Here is a 15,855-nt window from a genome sequence, read left to right on the forward strand (position 1 = left end):
GATAGTGTTCTGCAAGTCTGGCCTTTTTTCTCCCATGACTGTAGGTTTAACAGATTTTTAATAGCTCATGAGATTGGCCAGGCTCAGCATTTGGTGAGAGACAGGCACAGAATTGCCTGTTTGCTATTGAGGGGGACACAGAGGGGACTACAGGCTTTTTTATACTGCTATGGTATGGTCCACTGTGAGGAGTAGTGGCCAGCTGAAATGGCCCAGCTGGAGCAATGAGGGACTGAATCTAAACTAGAAGTGGTCAGCAGGAGTGTCCTTGCCAATGTCTGAAGCTCAGTGGTGATGAAGTCTGAAGCTCAGCCTGATGTCCTCTTTAAATTTAATGTGTGTAATGATATTCGGTTTACCTTCCACACACCTCCTCAGCTTCTCTGCTCACATCTTAAAATTTATGGAACTAACTGAAAGAGACTGAATTCCTTGGGACAGTGACCAATTTCCATTTGCTATGAAAAATGCTAATGGGTCTGTATAAATAACAAGGAATTGCAACAGGGCAATCATTACTTCATTTCTTAAGCTGTTGCCTGGCACTGCTATGTGCCATTAGATACCTGCCACATTATGCTTCAGGAACCCTTGGGTTTTGGGGGCATTTGCTCTGTGGAAATTAGAGTAATTCCAGAGCTCTTCTGACTTCAGCTTCATCTGCACAACCCATGCAGAGGCCTGAGAGACTGGCAGCCGCCAAGGCAGAACCCATTCCATCCCTGCTCTTCTTCTTCACAGCTCGCCTTGCTGAGAGCCAAGTGACCTGGTGAAGACCATGGGCTGGTTCCTGGCAGGAGTCCTGTCATGGGTCGGCATTTGCCAGGCACAGAGACACTGTAAACCGAAGCATGCACATTACTCTTCTTTGGACGTGGAGCTCTGCTGGATTTTGTGGCATGTCGCCTCGGTTTTTGGTCTACCTTTGAATCCTGGGGATGGTGAGGTACTGCCCAGACCCTCCATTAATGAGAAATAAAAGCTGCCTTGCTCAGTCCCTAAGGTCAGTGAACAGGACCTAAGGAGGGACCATATCAAGAGCTGATAATATTAAGGCAGTAGTAGAGACTAAAACCAGCTGTTTTTGTATTCATAGTGGTGCCTTTCCAAGGGAGTTTAAACATATATCCAGCTACAAGCCTCCAGCTATATATTCCCATACCCAGGACACCGACACCCTGATCCTAACAGAGGCTCCAGGGCACTATTGTAATGCAAATAATGATAAATAGCACCTATAACAAAACACCAGCAGCCACTGCCAGCTCCCTAACAATTCCAAACTAGACACAGCAGGTTTCATATCATGCAGGTTATGTCAGGAAGCGAGAGCATTAAGATTGCAGCTGTCAGCAACAGAACCGACTTGCTGGCATACCTGCCTCTTGTAGGGAGCAAACCTGCCTATGTGCAGAGTGGGGCCTGCACCTTCAGGTGCACCGCTCACCACGACATGAGCAAACACCTACAAGTTGGGAGGGCAGGTGGGAGAACATGCTGGGAAAAACTTTCTCTGTATGCGTGCATATACACCATGTAATTAAGTCACTGATTACGAGGACAGCCATGTGTGCTGATGTCAGTTAAAATGGCTTTGGATTAAAGTCTCTTTTCCTGAGCTCCCTGAAGGAGAGGAGTCCAGGGGGCTGCTGCCGTGCAGCAAGGTAGTGGGGGAGGAAAGGTCGCCTCCCTGGTGCTCCTCTGAGGGTCTGCATCAGAAGCAGCCCAGGCTGGAGCGACATGTGCTGTGAACAGCGCCAGCAGCAGATGAAACCCCACAGCAAGTTCCGTTCCCACACCATGGACTCTCTCCCTGAGCTCCTCACTCCTGAAGAAAGACAACTAATGTGSCAGCTGGCTGAGGTTGGAGGTGACACCAGCAGCAGGTGTGGAGAGCCACTGCCTACTTATTTTACAGCTCAGAGCTGTCAGAAAGCTTGTGTAGGGCTACCTGCTTGGTCCTGTGCTCTTCAGACTCCATCCTTTGTGCTGTGCTGATAAGTGTACAGAGGTAAGTGTTTTTATTTGATAGCCTTTTATGTTCTGCTTATCTCTTTTTTTCTGTAACAGTTGCTCTGGCTTGACTACCATGTATAGGTTAATAAGAAATTAYGATGAGGAATCTGACTCGCTCTCAAAGGAGTCTTTTTCCCTTGAGAGAAAGTAGAAGATTAACAGAAACTAGCATCCTAATGTTTTGCCCCTTGGCCACTGAAATCTATTGTTACAGCTTCAAGGGAAGTTCAGCCTTCTCCCATCTATTCAGTTTAGAGCTGCAGGATACCACAGAAGGGAGTGAATATGCGTGAGCAATTATTACTGATCAGTCTGCTTGATGCTGCTTGCAGTATGTTACAGCCCCACTTAAGCAAACACAAGAATGGACACACTGGGGGCAGTACACCAGTGTCATGTACTAGCTGCACTGCACTTGCAGTGGCTTACATCAAATACTTAAGGAAGGATTACATAAACAGGGCAAAAGTAGTGATGTGTCCTCTCACRGATCTTGTGGTCTTTCTCCAGTAAGTAGTTTAAGGATTACCTGAGCAAACGGATGCATCTACACCCTTTACTGAGGTAGTTATGCACATATCTATCCTTTATGAATATGTCCAGCATCTTTTTAAGCCTATTTATATTCCAGGGAAGAAAATGGGACCATTTTCTGTAAAGCACTAGGAAACTACACCCTGAAAAGCTGCACTCTATCACAGAGCACTTAGATAATAAATCCAAGCGCTAAACAGAACTCCAAGTAAAGGAGGAGGAATTACAAGAAGGTATTGGGACACTACCCATCAGCATGATAAGTGGTGACCTCAGCACAGCTGTAGCCTTTTGCTTGTGGAGTGTTTTTGTAGTCCTCAGGTGTGTTATTGTAGGGATTTAGAGAAGGAGGCAACTTTTCAGATGTTTATGCTTTTTCCATGATGAGGGACAATAAGGCAGAAAGCACCAATGAGTGTCTGAAAATATGATACTTGAGCTGATGGAGGTAGGAGTTGGCACTTCTCTGGTGAAAGGGTATGAGAGGTAGGAGGTGAGAAGGTGCAGATTAAGACTGTGGGAAGAGGCAAGAAGTGACTCTTACTTCGAATCCCTGGGGAGKAAGTTTTTGGATGCATGTGCATGTAATAGTTTCTCTACTCTGGAAAAGAATCAAGTSTTTTTGGGAACGGGTAGGAGAGAACTAGAAAATCAAGCTACATCTCCTTTTATTGCCACCAAAAAGATCAAGTTATACTTCACATTGAGGCCTTGCAGCAAGGGGAAGCAGGCTTAYGCTGTATCTCATTGTGTATGGTAAACAGGACCCTTAATTTCAGATTAAGATTTAATGTGTGAAACTTCACTGATTGGCAAAGAAGATATTGCATATGCAGGTCTGAGCACCCACCTCACAGGGCCAAGATGGCATGATTGAGTGAGGCAAGTTAGGATTGGGAAGCTGTGAAGTCATGGAATTGAGATGCATTTTGCTGAGGATCAGATAATATCACTTGCCCATTGCTCCTCCTGGGGAAGGGTGTGTACCTGGGCGGTCACTCTGATTCACACCAAGTWGCTCAGCTATAACCTCACTTTTGTGGTCCTGTGTTGCTCTTGGGACAGGGAGTGCTGTCCTTTGTCCTACCCCTAAATACCAACAGAAAGGATCATGTAGTGTGACTTATGAAATGTGTAGTAGTCATCTTCCCATTCAAATGAACAAACAAACAAACTATATAGAAAGAGATCTGCTGTTAGCAAAATCTCTGGAAACAGTCCCCTGCTCCATCATAACCTTACACCAGTTGTTGCAGTTGAGATGGGGAGAGCTCAGTCTAGCAGAAGAAACACAGCGAAGACTTTAAAAGCAGTCTCTGAGTCTGTTTTCTCTCTACAGGGCAGTCCCACTTACAGGGACAGACTCGCTGATCAAAGCATAACTGCATGCCTTTAGGATAAAGGTGAGAGATGGGCATCCGCCATGAGAGCAATTAGATGTGGTTGCCCAGGGCAGCTTGGGAACCCATGGTGCATGTGGAGTGGAGACCTTGGCCGTTTCAGGCCTAACGCCTCTCACACCCAGGCTGTTTCTTAACAGTCGTTAATTCATTTTTTCCTGGAGAGTTAAAGTCCCTCTGCTTGTGAGTAGGTCAGCCATGCAAGGCATACACACTTTTTAAGACCATTCCTAGAATTATTATTCCATTATTTACTTTGACTAAATGGTTCAGGCCCTGAGCAGTTGTCCCTCTAATCCCAGCAGCTGCACTGCAATCCTTTTTCCATTTGGCAAATGGGATTATTAGATCTGCCGCCCCCTTCACTGGCTCAGGTTTGCCAAGCTTCCAAGGAAGCTATCAGCCCCAGAGAGTGTCCTGGGAGGTGTGGGGAGGCCTGGGGTGTGTGCCTCTCCAGGGAGAGCGCTTATGCTCCCTGTTAGTGTCAAAGGCAAGGAGGAGGAACCCCTGCAGTCATGGAGCTCCTCCTGAATGCTGCAGCTGAGGTGCCTGGAAGATCAACTGGGCTGTAGATTTCCCCCTCCCCTTTTTCCCCCCTTGCCTCACCTCAGATAATTTGATGTTGAATATTTAAGACTGTGTTGTTGTATTCAGTTCACCTCATTTGACCTTGTGATCTTAAGGATAATGGCAAATGATGATGAAGATGATAACATTTGGCTGTTTTACAGTGCTACTTTCTGAGGCTCYCTTAGCCTTTGGCAATGGTTACTTGTTAAGGCCTGCAAGCCATCTAAACTAGGTTAAATTATTACTCCCGCTTTGTATATGGTGAGAAGTTGTGACTTRTTCAAGGCAGCTGGAAGCAGGCAGAAGCAGGACCCATGGGCCTCATCTGTGTGTCATGCTCCCTTTCTGGGGAAGGCATGTGGCAGGCAAGGTGCTCTGCAGTCTTTCAGCATGTAGCACAGCTTGCTTAGCAATAGGTCCTGTGAATGGTTTGTACCTAAAGTAGKAGGAGGGAAGAGCTGTTGTCCTAACAGTGGGTAACAGACTCCTGGGCTGATCAGCTGAAGATTTTTGGTGCGGTGGGGGATGAGGTGGCCCTTCAGGACTGCCCAGACCACGTCTGCTCAGGGCCAGCAGGTCAACCCGCAGCCAGCACAGGCCCACGGGACAAGGGCATAATTCATATTTATTTTGAGAGACCTAGTGCAAGCGGAGGGGCAGAAGACTGCAGCCCCTCAGTTTCTGTGGTGGACAGCAGAGCAGCCTGTGTCCATCCAAGCCCCGCTCAAGGCGCCAGCACCACCATGTCAGAGGCTGCAGTTGAACAGCCTGGCTGCCGGTGGGAAGGGAGCACATCAGCCACCAGGCGTCTCCGGGGGGCTGTATACTTGTTTTTCTTCTCTGTAACATTACATAATGTGAGGTGGAAAATGTTTGTACAGTAGCTGTATTGGTCCTTGGGGCGAAGGGGGGAAGGAAGGAGGCGGCGGATAATTTGAGGCTCTTTATTAGACCAATAAATCATTTATAATGCACTAGCTTTCAGGCCAGTCCCTTATTGCTCATGTCAGCCGCAATACGTTACTTGGCGACCAAAGGTAGTGGCATGCACGGGAGCTCCCTTAAATCAGAGGGCAGAGCAGAGCCACCKGTGCTGTCCTGGCACACAGGGATGCACCAGAGCCAGGGCTCGTGGTGGGACGGAATGGAGGGGGGTGGCACAGCAGGACACTGCTGTGGGGAACTTGACCGTGGGTGTCTTTGAGGGGACCATGTAGCCTCCCTGTGCCACCTGCAAGCACAGGTGATATATTAATGGGAGCACCTCAATGCTGCTGAGCTGTGACCAGCAGGGAGAGGATGAGGCCAAATCAGGTTTGCCTAGCAGTACTCCACTGCAAAAGCACTGAGATGTCCCATGCCAATCACTGCAGTATTTGGGAATCTCGCCAGAGCTTAGTCCATGGAGATTGGTGAGCAAAAATCTCCTTGGTTTCTGGAGTGCTCTGGATACCAAGGGGACAGCCTAGGAGGAATATCATCTAGCTGGGAAGGTTCATGTAGTTTTTTTATTGTTCAGTTTTGTGTGACTTGAAATGACAAAGCTCTCCAAAATGATGCCTTTCAATAGCCATCAGCATCTCCACGTGCTTCAGAGCTGGCTCAGCAACTTAACAAACCACAGCCCTATCAATCCTCTCCTCCCTTTTYCCCTTCTCTTCTTCTTCCCTCAATAAAGCAATTGCTCTAGATAACTTATCTGCAGGGCTATCTAAACACAGAAGAGAAGACAGACTCCCCTTCCAGGTGAGTTCACACAGAGGTAGGTTCCAGGGGCATCTGATCAAACATCCTTCCCCACTGAGCAAGCCAATGCTTTTGAAAGGAGGTAGACTGGCCCAGTACATGCTGCCAGTGTGCTTGGTTGGAAAGCTTAAAAAAAGACTGAGCAGCTTCAAGGGAACCTAATGGGAGAGGTAAATGTAAAAATCATACCAAGTATCATTCCCAGTTATGAAATACACTTTTAGGGTGGGAGGAAATTGCATGACACACCTGTTTTTGTGGAATCTGATTTAACTGTAATCTCTGTAATAGGTTCTTTGCATTGTTGTGGACTGTTTGATAGAAGCCCCAGCTAAAAACAAGTCCTAAGTCCTAGGGTGAGAGAGGGTGAGTCAAACTGGCAARTATTTGTGGTGTCAGGACAGAAAAATCACTTGCCCAACCAACTGAATTATGCATTATGCTGCGAAATCCCTGATGTCAATACACAAATGATACTCCTGTTGTTTTGTCTAAGATGATTGATAGCAAAAGAATTCAAATTACATCCACGCAGCAATTGTTCTGGTATAAGTATGTTTTCCATATCCAGGCAGGTATGGTTGGACTGGAAAAAAAGATCTATATACCATATTAGGTGCTTTAGGAATAGGTTAAAAAAGGATACTGAAATATTTTCAAATGTTCAACAATTGAAAGCAGTGTCATTCTTGCTGTGGTGCCTTCTCCTTTTTCTCATGTATRATAAGTAACATGATAGATGTGATCCTCAACTGTCAGAGGGAGTAGGAAATCTTTTTCCACYCACTGCAAGTGATCAGAGACACAAGCTTCCATGTAAAGACTTTTCTGTCTCTTCAAAAAAGATTGGAAAATGGGAGGCAGAGCCACACCAAACATCATTCCCAATGCAGAAGGGCATTGAGGTCAGCCATGTACCTTCTCAATGTGACATGATCAAGAGGGTTGTATGATTGATGGTAAGAAAATGTTTGTTTTAATAAACACAGAGATTATTAAAATTGCTGCTAGTAGATCTTGCTACAGTAGAGATTATTAAAATCGCCGCTAGTAGATCTTGTTACTGTGTTTGCAGAAGAATCAAAGTAAGTTCTGTTTTCTAGTTTTGTTATTTGATGCTTAGATTGCCTTTGCTCAGATACCAGCAGATATAAATCATTTGCTAATTGCATTCCTAGTCTGATTTGTTATGAGTATGCATATGTTTAATTGGCCCTTCTTTTAGAAAGAATTGCATTGTTGAACATATGAATGGCACACAATTGTCTTGTTTCTGTTATAACATACCTTTTATAAGACAAGATTATGTGAATAACTTTTTTTTTTTTTTTTTTTGGTGGCCAAACTAAAAATATATCATTTTGGACTGAACAAAAAAGCGGATTTTGCCTGAGGTTGGAGAGAACATTTTGTTTGTATTCTTTGGATGTCTCTTTAGCTCTTTCAACCATAACTTCATTTTGAAACAACATCACTTCAAGATGTTTTGGAAATGTCTAAACAGGTAATTTTAAAAATATTGCTGAATTAGAATAGCTGCTGCAAAGCTGCTTCCCTGCCTGCCCATGGAATAAACTGCATGCATAAAAAATTTAGCCTGGCCCTAGTTATAAGTTACTTAAAGGATTGTGTTAGTGAAAACACAGTATAGATTTGATTAGATTTAGACCTAAACTGCAAAGCTATTTCCTTGCATCTCAGCAAGGCAGGGGAAATCAAATTCTGCTGCCTGAGAGAGGGAGGAGAGACTGGGGCATTGCTGGAATGGCAAAGAGTGCTAGAGGGGAGTGCCATGACTGAGGGAAAGCCTTGAAAACTCGGACTTCCTATGGGGTGTCAGCAGCTGGAGATGCGGCTACAGGGTCCCAGGCTTGGAGGCGAGTGGGAAAGAGCCCCCTAAACCACAGTGGGCTTTCTCTGCAAGGCAGCATCCTCCCATTAGATACTTCCACTGGTCAGTTGTGGGTCTGTGAAGTCCCCGCTGCCCAAGGACATCTAGATCTGGGTGATGGGGTTGATGGGAACTGGCTGGACTGGTGTCTGCTGGAGATCCCACCTGGGAACTCTGGGGAGGGAAGGGGTGATGCATCTACAGCAACATAGGGAAGGAAGGTGGAGGGCTGCCATGGCAACAGGAAATGCTGCTATCATAAAAAATAAAACCTCGCACCAGTRATGGGAAGAGATTTTCCAGCAACTGGCTGCATTGAGGCAGCAAAGGGAACAAATTTGGGGCAGCGCTCCCAAGCTTGGCAGTGCTGGGGGAAGCTGGTCTTGCCCGCTGTGCTTTTCCACGTTGGGTAAGAAGCAAAGAGGGATTGATAAAGAGAGGAGAAAGAGGAAGTTTGAGATGCAGCTTTGTTCAATTTTACATTCCCATTCCAGATGCTCTTTCAGAAGGAGTGACAGGAATTGTCCCTTCCACCTCATAGAGACTGTGGTGACCTGTGGTCAACCGGTTGTGTTTTGCAGCCTAGCCCAAAGGTATTTGGGAGGAGCCGATTTCAGACCCCTTGGATCACATCTCAGATGGCTGAGCAGAATTCCTTTGCTCCACCAACCAGCCTGGAGGTCACAGCAAAGCTGTCCTCACAGTAATTTGTCATGGTGGTTACAATCCCAAATTACCTGAAGTTGGGACTAGATGGAAAGGAGAATGAGAGTGGAAAAGATGCTTTCTTGTACCCAAAGCAATCTGCCCATCCCAAACAACTGAGAGAACCAGAACAACAGCAGAAGAGAAGCATGCATGCCATCTAGTGAAATCAGGGTGCCGTTAACCCTATCATATAGAGGATTAAAAATGAAGCTTCTGTTGAGAATAGCTAAAATAATTTTCAGTAGTGCAAGACTTCTTTCTCAACCTGTAGCTGTTGAAGACCGGCAGCTAAGGATTACAAGGAGAAGAGAAATAGGCCACGCAATAACAACCACTCCTGCCAAGGCCAAAGAGTAGGAGATAATCCCTCAGGTGAGAAGTGCAGTATGGAAATCACCTAGAGCCTTTGCTCAGCCAGCTAGAGGAGAGCACAGTGCTGGAGGAATTATCAGAAAASACCATCTGTCTTTGGAGTACTTCATCTCAAAGATCTCTGTGGGAATAGGGAGGGATCGTGAACAACATCTTAAAGATGGGGTTAAAACTGCCTACATGTGGGTGAGTTGCCTGCAGTCACCATAGGAGTCTGATCTCTGGCTTGGTGCTGCAAACATGAAGAAATAAACCCTCCCGTTCCACCCAAGGGAGCTTAGCTGTGCTGGCCTTGCAAAACATTGGCCATCTCCATTTCACGCAGGACTGAACAGCTGTGAATATTCACTATTGGGCAACCTAAAGTTAGGAGCTTCGAGAAGCGTGTTCACTGTTTTTTTTTTTCCCCTCAAAAAGCTGTCATGGGCATTGCTGTCCATTGACAATGTCATGTCAAGGGCAAAGGCTGCCATGGCATTAGGGGCTTTTGTCATGTGACAGATCTGGCAGCCTCTTCCACCTGTACATGCTCCTTGGCCACTTCATGTCAGAGCTGTCTCCCCTTGCTTTAGTTGCTTCAATGCTGAAGAAAACAAAAATAACAGGGTAATCTAAGTTCTCCTACCACCCTCCCACCTCAAACACTTTCAGTACTCCTCAGCTGCCACTGCTGTGCTTTATGGGAGTGTCATCTCTGTAGACACTGCACATGCCTGCTGCTTGGCTGCCCTGGGGCTACCCTGGCAGATTATGCCATCTAGTAGGACATCCAAAGAGACTGTGAAGAGCTGAGGTGGTGGGGTTTGGGTCTGCATTTATGAGTAGGAGGTAGCCATGAAACTTGGACCCCTGGAGAGTTGTTCCAGAGCAAAGCAACCTTGGCATTGACAACCAGTGCCTTGGGCTCATCTACTCTTCTGTAGTGTGGATGCTTTGTGGAGTAGCATGGAAAATCTCTTTCCATATTCACAGCAATGGTGGCTATCCTGGTTATTTTTACCAATATAAACTTTCTGAGAAGWGTAGCTCCCTACTGGGGCTAATTCAATATAGACTGGCTGGGTAAATCATCCATTTTGTTGAGGAGATAGATATGTGTGAGGCTTTTCTGCTTCTGACCCCACCAGTGCATCTCCTTAACCATTGTGGGAAGAAAAAAAAATGCATGAAACTCCTTCTGACTTCTGCTTCATCTACTCTGGACACTGAGCTTTATAAATTGTGTGCAACTTCTTACATTGTGAAAGTGCATCTTAAATCTCTTTAAAGGGAAAGTTTTTTCTTTTAAGATTGAAGACTAAAGTCTTCAGAGATTACAGCTATAGTAATAAAAATGTCCTGGAAACCTCTCTAGAGTCCCTCTTGCCTTGGTTTCTGGTGCTTTTCTCGTTATTGGAAGGRGAGGAGAGGGGGGGAACTCCACTGCAGAGTTGAGAGTTGTCCCATCTCTAGTTGTCTAGTCAGCAAGGGCTGACTTTCCTTCATAACAGGTATGGGAGTAATCTTTCTTTTCTGCCTTCTCCCTGCTTCTAGCCTTTGCAAACTTGCAGGTCAAACAGAAGCTAAACTCACTTCATCATGCTGACCTCTTCTGAAAGTGCTAGTGCTGCMGGTGTCCCACTGCAGCTTTTCTGACTTACCCTTCAGTCCTTGAGCTGGACTCTACCTTTTGCAAGGCAATTTTTGACTCATCTTTTGACAACCTGATATTGTAATGATTTGTGCAAGGAGTCCTGTGGCTTAAATAGAGCTGCAAAAAAATGACTGACTGTACTTAYTCAGTTTACTTTAGGATCTATGCTGTTGAAAGATACATAGATAATTTCAGCTACTCACTAAGCAAGAGAAGCTTAATTGTCATTCTTTTCTTGGGCTTCTCTCAGGACCTGGACTGTCTTTCCTGCACCTTTCCTGTGCCTTTTAAAGCTGTTGCTTTAAAGGCTCTTTTATGAAAAGCTTGGAAAATGGCTCTAAGTTGGGGCAATTCTGCACATCTAACCTGTACTCTGGTTGTCTCCTCCACCTTGCAGGAAGGTGGATTTGCTCCCTTTTTCCCCAGGGTGTAACAGAGTTGGGACCTTGGTAGAAGGTAAAGGAAAGCCGAAAAGGATGGGCTGTGACCACAGACAAAGGAAGAAGCAACCAGAGAAGAGTTTTGGCAGTTTAAAGGAGGAGAAGAATAAGGAATAAGCAGGAAAAGCTCTCCTCTGCTACAGCCTAGCATGCCCATGCAGGCCTTACCCTCTCCAAGCTGCAGGGCCTTCATGTTTTCTCACTCAAGACTTCTACTGTGGAAGTCTTCTTTGGAGATCTTTAAAACCTGCTTGGATGCAGCTCTGTGCCACGTGCTCTAGGTGACCCTGCGTGAGCAGGGGGGTTGGACTGGATGACCTCTGAGGTCCCTTCCAACCTTAAGCATTCTRTGAGTCTATGATTCTAAGTGCAATGCCCAAAATCATACCACAAGTCAGCCCAGGGCCAGCCATGCTCCTGCAGTGCAGAGCATGGAGCTGTTGAGATGGCAGATGGGCGTAGCTGCAACATGCCCTTTGCTTTCAGAGGCTGGGCAACTGCAGCCAGTGACCTGGCTTAGATGGTGCAGAATGCTGGCCAGGTTATTGGGGAAACGAGCTGCCCTAGGATGTCAATACTGCCAGCTGCAGGGAGTCGGATGTGCTATGCAAAGGCACAGCCAGCTGCTCAGCAGCTCCTTTCCCCACCTGTGGCGGTTCCCTGCCCTCCTGCCAGCCAGCAGAGATGGGCTGCAGCCAACCACCWGTTTGCAAACAGGCAGCCTCCCCGCTGTCAGCCACCACGCACCAGGAGGCACAGGGCTGGAGGGAGTGCTGCTTCACCGAATGCAGAAGGTGGGTTGGGTTGGTGGACCAGCTGCCCTGCCCTAGCCTCAAGTGGCAGTAGGCTGTGGAGCAGCAAGAAGGTGCGTAACTCACCCTGGTAGCTCCTGGGCTGTGATGCTCAATGGTGTGCAAGCAGGGGTCAGAAATAAAGCTTAGAGCAGGCTGAAGGTGTGCCTGTTCCCAGGGACAACATTGCTGGCCAGCCTAGGACAGGGCACATCCAAGTTRTTGCACACCAGCTCCCTCATCTGCTCTTCCCCCAGAACCCACCTGCTCCTGGCCTGGCTCTTGCATGTGCCATGTCTGCTTTCTGGGTAGGAACAGGACTGATAGAGGTGTTTATTGTCATCCTCCAGGGAAAAAAAGAGTGGATTTGGTGTTATTCCCCCGAGAGGCATTTTTAGCTAGCATAATAAGCAGCTCTGCAGGCCAGGATCTTACCAGCTAGGCTCTTAATGCTAGCTGCAGGAGGGACATCCCTGGCTGGGACACTCTCTAGAGCTTACAGGATCTTCTTTTATCTTCTGGGGAAAGAGTTGCTAAATATTCTTACAGAAAACTTTTCTTTCTCAGCTGGACACAGTGTGGGAAGGGAAAGTGCTGTGGGCTTTAGGGAAGTACCTGTGGCCCAGCGAGAACTGTTGACTTGCATGAAAGCTCACTGTTAGGTCACAACTTTTCTGTTGGGAATAAACTAAATTGGAAGAGCATGAGGATGGTGGAGGTAAATGCTGACTGTGCGGCATAAGTTTATATATATGAGACATAATCTTCTCAGACCTGCCATGGCTGTTCTTCAAAACTGTCCTCAGGTTGGTCCTCGTATTTCAAGATATTTTCTTCCTGTAGTGACAATGACTGTGTCTAGAAATGCATCTAGTGTGGGTGAGCCAAGAGCATGGTATCTGCTGGAAGGGACAATTTAGATGCTTGGGAAGTTCTGGCATGGCCAGAATTATGAGCACAGCTAGGATACTTTGGTCCAGGTGCTTACTAGAACAGTCCTAGGAAGCCATCAAATGTAACATCATGGATGCATATCAAGAGCCTTTTTTAGCAATTCCTCTGAGGAAAGGCTAAAACTGTGAAATACTGTGACCTTGCAGCAACAATTTGCTCTACATCACGTCTCTTCTGCAGTGTGCTTTTTTCATCTTCACAAAAGGATTCCTTGGCAAAAGGAAGCTTCCAGCTGGCCAGATCTTGCCAAAGGGCTAATGGAAGTATTCAGCCCTACACAGTTGAGTTAAAACTATGGCATTTTTCTGAATAGACATTTACACTGGTGCAACTAGTTTTTCATAAGTTTATTACTGTAGGACCATTGCCAAAGTAATTTTTTTTTTAGCTAAAAATATTTTAAAAATCCTAGCATACTCAAGACATACATTTAGAAGAATTCTTTTTCCTGGCTTGTACCGCTGGTGACTCCCCTCCCTTTTACTCTTTCTGGTCCAAGTGGACAGTATCTTCTTAATATCACTTTCCTCCTTTCATCCCAGGAGTGGAGAGGAAAGGTGACTTACCATTTCATTGAAAACTTATTTTTAAATGATGAAAGCATTTTAATTCCAAATGGCTTTAATAACTTCCCTTCCTCTYCTCCTCTTTCCTTTTTTAAACCACCTCTAAACCTTAGGGATGGAATTGGCTGACAGGATTCCTTTAATTATCCTAGCTGAGCACTCATCCCTTCCACCATGCCTTCAAGGGACACCACTCTGAAAGGTGCTATATGCACAAGCAGTATGTCCAAATTGAAGGAGAGAACAAAAACAAAATGTTAAAAAAAATGGTCCATTAAAGAAATTAATAACAAATACACCAGGCGCTTTTCCTACGCCCCATTAGTCAGTAGTGCTCAGATACCATGGTGATGAGCATCCTATAAATACTTCCGCAGCAGCAAAATTGCCTTAAAGGGGCCACACAACAGCTAGCAGGCACCTGAGCAGAGCACTTCTTTGGAGATGCTGCTTGTCCTGTCCAAACTGCRTGGCTGGCACTTGCACCACGCACCTGTGGAGGCAGCCAGCACTGTCTGCTTTTCTTTGCCCACTGCTAGCACCGAGATCATCACAGGGCTGAGGTTACACCCACAAGCAGTRGGTGTAACCCAACCTCAACAGTTTGACCCATAGACAGGGCTGGGCATAAAAATGGCCTGCACTTGGCTGCTCAGCACTTGTTCAAAGGTAAGGTGTGAGGCCAAACGTGTTGCCCATTTGCTGCAACTCTCCAGCATCACTCAGCCTAAACCTTTGCACATCACAGCCACCGTTCCTACAGAGAGCACCTTGAAGATATGGCTTGGAGGGGGCCAGACGTATGCTTGTTTATCCTCCCAGAGGCAAATAYTTCTGGAGCGGAATAGCACCTGATGAGGTCGTTAGACATTTCAGGACTTATGTTCACAGACACTCCAGAGCAAAAAGATGCCAAGCAAGAGGGATAAGGAGGAGAGGAAAGAAAGAAAGAAAGAAGCACCCAGATGTTTAGGCTGCAGTAGCCAACTTCTGCCCACGCTGCAGGACAGCTTTGCATCTCCTGCCCTTGATGTAACCACCACCAAAAGTTTGTTTTCGCAAGCCCTTCTTGTCTTGAAAGCTACAACTCACACCTCAGTACCTCATCTGAGAAGAAATGTGCAACCCTGTTATTAATCTGTGGGCAGCATCACCTGGAGGGTGATTCTTCACACACCTGCTGCTCTTCAGAAATAGATGGGAAACTTCATATTGCAAAATAATTCTCAAAGAACAGTAGCTCTAATGGAATAGAGGGCATAAAAAACAGAGAGAAATGATTCCCTATAAAAAATAGCTGACCTAGCCTTGCCGCAAAAGGCCTGATTCAAGGTTGCTCTGAGTACCTGTATAAAGGAACTAGAAAATACTTGCCTGCCTATAAATTTTCCTAGTAGAGAGCCTGAATAGTAGGTGGGAAAAAAAAAAAAAGAAGTAGAAGTAATTCTTGCATATTTCTGAGTGCACATCTTGCATCAAGAGGTGGGAAGTGGTGGGAATATGGCTTGATTGACCCCTTCCTAGCACAGCTGTAGATAGAGCAGAGAAAGGCAATGCGGCAGGTATGTATATATGCCTCAGCAACTGGGCTGTGGTTGTTTTTGGCATAGGGATAAATTTACATCCTACAACAGTGTTCCTGGTGAAGGGGAGGTAAGAAGTGGGGGGGTATGGGGCGGGGGAAGGAACCTTTTTGTAGGTTTTTGTTGTCAAAATGTGGCACTAGCTGGCTGTACTGTTTGTAGGTGGGGATGAAGATGTCCCACAGCTCTGATCAAGGGTCTGCTGGCACCGTTGCAGCAGGCAAGCCTCTGCCCCCATCCTGCCTCCKTGCCATACACCGTGTGCTTTCGGGCTTGGTGTTTGTACCATGGTTGCTGGCTGTGTTCAGATGTGCTTTGTGTCACAATTTCTTTTTATATGGCACTTTGAGATCCTGCATAAACAGTAACTCTCCAAGTATGTGAGTAGTAGAGAAATGTAGTACTAACATGGGGATGCTGAGGTGTGCTGGTGACTTTCCCATCCTATTTGCATGCAGGCTAATCGGCCCTCTGTGGAGCTTCATTCTGATCCTTGGGCCTATCTAAAGGGAAGCCCAACATTAAGTGGCAAAATAMGTGTATTTCTGCTTGCACAAACTGTTACACTTTGCACCTGCCACCCAGACCTTGAGCTTTTCGGTTGCCAGGGAAACATGGTGGAGGGTAACCTGGATGCAGCCGCGAGCTGGA

This window comes from Nothoprocta perdicaria, unplaced genomic scaffold, assembly GCF_003342845.1.
Source record: "Nothoprocta perdicaria isolate Ctin4 unplaced genomic scaffold, notPer1 scaffold_100, whole genome shotgun sequence".
NCBI lineage: Eukaryota > Metazoa > Chordata > Aves > Tinamiformes > Tinamidae > Nothoprocta > Nothoprocta perdicaria.